The sequence below is a fragment of the Papaver somniferum genome, chromosome 8 (genome assembly GCF_003573695.1).
Source record: "Papaver somniferum cultivar HN1 chromosome 8, ASM357369v1, whole genome shotgun sequence".
NCBI classification, from domain to species: Eukaryota; Viridiplantae; Streptophyta; class Magnoliopsida; order Ranunculales; family Papaveraceae; genus Papaver; species Papaver somniferum.
Window position 1 is genome coordinate 107,103,900 of NC_039365.1, and position 7,769 is coordinate 107,111,668.

A 7,769-nucleotide genomic window follows, 5' to 3' on the forward strand; every position below is an offset into this window, starting at 1 on the left:
TCAAAGAACCCCGGTCGGTGGTAAAACAAACCTAATTCAACATCTGACTGTCATCGGAATTGGTGATACGATTAACACAATCACAAACCTAGACTAAGAATGCATTCGATTCGCCTTCGCATTGGTGTGAAACTGGATGTTATATGGAGACGATAGCATTTGATTGCATACATTATCGGCCTATCCGGCCACGAGTCGTAGTCTTGCCGATTCCCTTTCTACTTACGTTTTTAGGGTAATATATGGTAAATATGGTTCATGTATTAGGGTAATTTTGTTGGCTTTTGTGATAAACAGTCACATAATCGATAGCCAAGGCCCAAGTAGAATAATTTCTCACTGATTTCCTTTTGTTTTCCGCTTGGAGTTTTCTACTTTTCAAAATGTCATCATACAAGTTATATTTTATCTGGTGTGGCTATCCTTTTATCTTCATTAATTTCTTGTTGTTTACTGGATAAGACCAATTTCTTCGTAAAGGAATTATCAAATTTTATGGGAATTATTATATATCTATATAAAATAAAATAATCTGCATCAAATTTCATGACCATCCAATATGCGATGAATGTATTTAAAAATAATATCTAAAAGAGTCTGGAAATGACTTACATTACTTATTTTCTTTTTTCAATCTAGCAATTCATTATAACGAAAAATTCATCATACATGATTTTTAAAAGAAATCATAACATCAAGTTTGATAATATGATATTTAATAAGAGATAAGATAGAAATAACAAATTTTTTTTGATCTTTCTCACTTCATTCCGTTAATGGTCTTTCGAAGACGCACAATTACAACAAATGGGCTTTATTATTTACCATTAAACAGATTTTATGACCGATTATCGACGCCAACTGCTTATTATTTATTTGCAAAATCGCGTAGCACATGACTTCAACCCTACCAAAAATTACCAATTATTCGACCAGTTGTTATAAAAGCACTCTAAATAACATCATTCCGAAATGGGTCACAAACTATACAAAACCCTTTGACCATGCTCATATTATTATTTTCTGTTCAATTTCAAATGCGTTCCACATGATTTTAAATGACAAGAAAGACATGAAATTTGATCGTACATAAAGTAAAACAGATCAAAATAAATTAAATAAAAATGCAGCCGCATAATGCAAGTTTTAGTTTGTCCGTTGTATTTGTTAACTAGTAGTATCAAGCAAATTCTCTAAAAATTGCATGACTGGTTTATTGGTGTCTTTAAGACGCAACATAATGCCAATGGTTTTTGTAATTGCAGCATATTGCCATTTGGAAATACGAATCATTCATCCGTAGTCAAAATGATGAAAAGACATGAATAAAAGAGGAAACTATCGTTTCAAAATCAATGGAATTGTTTTCTTCTACAAAGTACTCCTAGTATTATAATTATAAGATGTATACTTTCTATAAAAATAGAGTGCATCGCATAAGATCTCCAGTACAAAATGAATCGAAAAATGTTATCAGAGGCACGAAGAATGAATGATGTCAATATACTTATCGTGCCTTCATTATTTTGTATGCACATAAATAATATGCTAATATTGACTCGAGGCACGAATATTCACTCATAAAATTCAAGTGAAGAATGAAGATAACCATACTTGACCACATTCAAGAAACTGGAGTAAATACCATTTAATCCCACAATTAATAACCATATACTAATTGACAACTGCTTTAAAATATAACTATGGTTATTATGGTTATAACTATGGTTATGCTTCAAAAAAAAAAAAAAAATCTCCGAAGAAAAAGAAAGCAAGATGGCAGGCATGTGTAGAAACATGTAAGAGATTTGGGCATGAAAACATCAATAAAATACTGGACATGATTTCGGTCAATGCCATTTGGCTAAACGATGTTAGGTTAGGTCTGCTACAATAACGCCAGTTTTATTATTTGCCCACCAATAAAATAGATTTCAAACACCAGGTTTTAAATTTATAAGCATTTCGGATGTGGGTGCTTAAATCGAAGCTGTTGGGTGTACAAAAAGGTACTTTGACTGACGTCATTGTTAAAAATTAGAATAGAAAAAGAAAAGAAAAGGGACGAGATATCGAAAGAGGAAGAAGCTCAGCTGCTCAGGATCCCGCCCCCACCCAATTAATGGCTTTCAGAGACCTGATCATTTTAAGCTTATACCTCTCATTTTCTATGGTAAGATATTTCCATCTACTGATCTTAGTATATTTTTTAATTTTTTTTTTTAATTTTGGTTCATCATATTCAATTTTAGGTGTTTGGAAGTGAAACACAAAATTCAGGGGGATTTCCGTTGGTTATTAGTACTTGGCCGTTCTTAGATGCTGTTAGGGCTGCCTGGATGGCTGTTGATAGTGGGTTATCTGCAGTTGATTCAGTAATGGAGGGTTGCTCTACTTGTGAAGTCTTGAGGTGTGATGGTACAGGTGTGACTTTGTTTGACGAGTAAATTTTTGATGGGGGTATTATGTCGATGGGGGTATGGGCTTACTTGTTAACTGTTTCTAACCGAACTCAACTTCTCATCGTTCAAAGAAAGGGCATTTTCGGTGTTCACTTCTGCTTCTCTTCCACCACCTCCATATTTCTCACCCAACTTTCATTACCACTTAATTCCTGCTAATCTATTTCCACGTCTGTATTCCACGATTCAAGTCTTGTTCATTGAGAGATCAAAAATCAGTCAACAGTACAATCATAAAGTGGGTTTGAAATGCAGTAGCACATTTTGAATCGTAGTTTATTATGATCATCAAGTTTTAGGGTTTCGATTTGTGAAGTAGAAATATATTCGTTATGATTAACCGGGGGCCAATTTTCTAAAAATAAACAAATATGAGTTTGATTCAAATTTGTTGAATTTTTCTAGGATTTTGGGTTGGATTCTGTAAACCCTTGAATGGGGTTGAACGTGATTTGGGTCCCTGATTTAGATTCTGTAAAAGATACTATGATCTTTAGTAAACCCTTGATGGGGTTAAACATGATTTTTTGATCCTAGGTTCTGTAAAATACTATGATCAGTTAATGGAGAATTATGTTCCAATTTTTTGTTTTGGTTTTGGGAACAGCTATAGAACGTGTTTTTGGTTTACAGTGCGAAGATCTCATCATCTTTTTCGGCTGGTGATTGGTGTTAGTAGATTCTCTGATAAGTCAAGTAGTTCACCGGAGAAGAAATCTAAGATCCGAAAATGCCCTTTCTTTAAATAATGAGAAGTTGAGTTATGTTGTAACAGTTGACAAGTAAGACAGATGGCGCCTTCCTATTCGTCCCCCATACCCCCATCGACATAATGCCCCATCAAAAATTTACTCGTTTGACACCATACTTCTCAAACAAAAATGCATCAACTGTACAATTACTAAGAATTAACTTATACTCTAGTTCTTGTTTGTGTTTGTTGATATTATTTAGCTGTAGACATTCTGGATTTCACTCTGTGCCACAACAAATATGACATAATGGTTTAATTCTGATATAGATTTCTTACTTAATGTCGACGGGGTTTTGGAGACATAGGTGTTGTTGTTCTCTTCTGAGTCAAACAAGCGAGTAACACAGTGATATACTTGTTCCTTTGGTCTTCGATGATGTCTATTAGTATTAGGTGCCATATTGTAGCTATAGTTGATTTCAAGGATTCCAGAGATGTGTCTGAGTAAAACTTATTTTGGAGTCCTAGCATTCAGCGATTTAAGAGGTGTATCAAGTAAAACTTATCTTACAGTCCTAGCATTTTGAATGTTGGATGTTGAATCAGATTGTTTTGGTAACACTACCTGAACTTCACAAGATCTATCTCAATTTTAAACAAATGTAATTGTATGAGTAGGGTTGTATTTACTTTGTCCTCTAGTTTAACTGATACTTTTTGTGTTATTACGATTTTTGTGCACAGTGGGGCCAGGTGGAAGTCCAGACGAGAACGGGGAAACTACACTTGATGCTATGATCATGGATGGGGTAATCACCAGACAAATTTTTTCCGGTTTCTTTAAATTGAATTTTGTTGGACTTGGAGGATACTTGGCATCCACATGGAAATGATAATTAATTATGCATTTGGTTAAGGGAATGGATAGACAACAATGGAGGTTGGAGCTGTTGGTTCCATGCGGTATGTGAAGGATGGAATCAAAGCTGCAAAGCTAGTGATGCAACACACCAAACACACATTTCTTGTTGGAGATCAAGCCTCGGCCTTCGCCATTTCTATGGGTCTCCCAGGACCTACAGACCTTAGTTCGCCGGAATTAGAGCTGGCAAACGGGCGGGCCGGGGCTGGCTTGTGACCAACCCGCGGGTTACGGGTTAATACAAGCCTAAGCTTGCGGGTTGAAATTCTTCACGGGTGGTCATTTCTCCAACCCGCGCCCGTCCCGGGTAAAGCTTGCGGGTTCACGGGAGCTCACGGGTTAGCTGGTTTTTGTTGAGTCAACTCACCAGAAATCGATTTTTGGGCTATTTCCGGCCACATTCAGGCCATCTAAAACTCCTTCCCAACCTAAATACTTAATTTAACATTCATCATTTCATCTAATTCATTTGATATTTCGATTCAAAAACTCAAAATTGCAAAACTAAACTACTTTGGCATTTAAAGGATTAAAGGAACACAAATACTAGTCATTAGTAGTTTAATACTTTAGTTACAGTACTTCATCAGTTCATGATGATATTTTCAACAAAGAAAAAAATCCTCCGAGACTGTAGCAATACCATTGTTTGTAATTTGTATCACCAAGTGCGACAATAAAGATATTAACAACCACTCCCTGCACAAAATATATATTGTGTGGTTAATCAAAAAAAGTGTTAACTGTCCAAAAAAACATCTCCAATCTCTTTTCTATGCAATATTTGGAGACACTGGTAAGTGTTATACCCGAAGATCTTTGAGAAATTACTGAAGATCTTTGAGAAATTACTGCACCTGGAGGCTGGAGGCTGGAGGTCTTCCACACAATATTAAAAAGAAAGGAACTTCAATTGAAACCTTAACAGAGAAATTGAAGAAAGAAGTTACTGGACAATCTATCAAGAAATTAACCTCTAACAATTCAAATAGAATCAAAGTGATGGAGAAATTCAAATTACCTGAAGATTAATTTGCACCTGAAGGACTTCTACATTCAAAAAAAAAAAAATTAAATTCAAACCCTAACATCCAAAAAATTGAAAACAAAACAAAAAGAAATTAACTTTCGAAAACCATAACATTACCTGATGAGAATTGAAATCAAAATTAGGGTTTTGAAGAAAGGGGATTTTGAAGATACGAAGAGAAATAGGGTATGAAAAAAGGGGTTTATAGATATAGAATAGAATAGGGTTTTGAAAACATGGATTTACAGATATAAAAGAGAAATAGGGTTTTCCTTTACGGATTGGATTTTCCAGTTCCCCTCTTTCACTTTCAGTCTTTCTCCCACACCTACAGTCCCGCTTGCTTACACAGAGAATACTCAAGAGTCAAATGACTCAAATCCTTCAAGATCGAAGTAGTAGCAGACGGAGAAGACGAAAGAACTTTGTCTGTGAACTGACAATTGAGGCTGCCGCTGGGAAGTGCGGACGGAGAAGACGAAGTAAGTAGGGTTTTTTTGTTTTTATACCATGGCTGCATGACAGATTGGCAGGAGAGGAGACACGTATAGACATTAGTGACACCCGGCAAAAACGAAGTGCGGGTTAACGGGTTAACCCGTGATTGTACGGGCCGGACCGGGTTAACCCGTTTTTTGACGGGTCACCATTTCTCCAACCCGAACCCGGCTTGTTTAGAAACCAGCCGGTCCGAATTCGGGTTTTCACGGTCCGAGCACGGATTAACCCGCGGGTTTCAACTTGTTTGCCAGCTCTAGCCAGAATCCACACAAAAATGGATTAAATGGAAAGAGGAGGAACATTGCCAGCCTAATTTTCGGAAGGATGTTATGCCTGTGAAAACTTGTGGGCCTTATCATTTAAAGAATCTTCTATTGAATAGTAACCTTGCCGGGACTTGTTTGGGAGGACCTCGATTGTCTAGTTCATCACATATAGGTTTGCATAATCACGATACAATCTCCATGGCTGTAATAGATGAAGTAAGTATTTTATTGCTTCAAGATTAAGTATTTCATTGTTTAAGTTAATGCAGAAAGGCTCCTCAAGGTTTTGTAGTTTGCTATCTGTTCTTTGTGTAGACAGGACATATAGCGGTTGGTACGTCTACCTCAATGGAGCTACTTTCAAAATTCCTGGCAGGTAACTATTGAAATGTGAGATCTCGTGATTACTGTAATGACCTGGAGTAATGTCAGCATAACTCAAAACGGAACTTATAACCTGAAGTGATTCAGTAGTACAACCTTCATTGATAGTTAGTTGCCTTGCACGCGTATATGTGTTGTATAAACATTTTAATTTCAAATGGTTCCTTCATTATGATTTCTGTATTGACAAACTCCTTGCAGGGTAGGTGACGGACCGATAGCAGGATCTTCAGCATATGCTGATTCTGATATTGGTGCTTGTGGTGCAACAGGCGACGGTGATATCATGATGCGTTTCCTTCCGTGGTAATTTCAGAAACTATGCTGAACTGCGTACTTCTGTTTCTTCTCTGTACTTTCGGTTTAATAGTGTTGTTCATGGTGTGTGCTGACTAAGAAATGCATCGATAAAGTGATCAAAATTTGGTCAGATTTACGGGGGCATTGTTTTATTTCAAACTTATAATTTTAATTTCGCCCAAATCCCAAATTTTGAATGTTGGAGTATTAAATGTTTCTTCTAATCCCAACAAATGTTTTGAGTTCAATCTGGTAAGTTGCGTTTCTCCAATATTTCAGTTGCCAAGTTGTGGAGAGTATGCGATTGGGGATGGAACCAAGAGTTGCTGCTAAGGATGCTATATCACGTATCACAAGAAAATTTCCTGAATTCGTTGGAGCAATTTTTGCTGTTAATAAAAGCGGTGTTCATGCAGGTGCTTGCCATGGGTGGACATTTCAATACTCTGTGAAAAACCCAGCCATGAAGGATGTAGAAGTCTTCACTGTGCTTCCTTAACCCGGTCAAAAAGATTTTCATGTCAATCATATTCTGGAGGTGCAAGGAAAAAAATTTGCAAGACTAGTTGTATTTGATATATTCAGCTTTTTCATGCATTATGCGCTCTCATTATCATCGTCTGTTGATTTTTTCTTGGTCGTCAAATCTATGGTTAAACCTATAGCGGTTAAATGTTACGAACTCTGAAAGAGCCGTGTTTGTTGTCAAATTATGTTAGTTAATCCACTTAGGCCGCTTCCTACGGGCGATTGGCAATTTAGCCAATTTTCTTAGCTAGGTGGGTGGGCAAACTGGCTCGTCTACTTTGGGAAAACGCAGTGAGCAGCTAAGTTTCTAACGCTTGGTAGAGACTGAGCCGAGCAGACGAGTTTTTCCCGCCAATGGCTAAGAATCGGGGACTATAGGCTCGGACTATAATGCTAATGGCTACTTAGTAAGGCTGAAATCGTACTTTTAGTCATAGTTTCGAAGCAGAGATGCGATTTAAGACGAGTTTTGGTATTGGTGTGAGTTTTAAAAAAATGTTTTTTTGTTGTGTTGTGGTGTGTTGTGCTTTGCTGCCTTGTGCTGTGAAAATAAAACGGCACAACGTTTGGTAAACTATAATTTAAGAAGCGCCGTGAAATTAACAAACTGTAAATTCTGTTTGGTAAATTGGTATTTTAAAATGCTGGTGATGTAGTTAATGATGATAATAGACATGTTTTA

General features: G+C 36.7%; 1 pseudogene; it reads left to right on the forward strand.

Annotated features, from left to right (window-relative positions):
- Positions 1–2,122: 2,122 nt before the first annotated feature.
- LOC113305896 lies at positions 2,123–7,223 on the forward strand (annotated as a pseudogene).
- Positions 7,224–7,769: the final 546 nt, after the last annotated feature.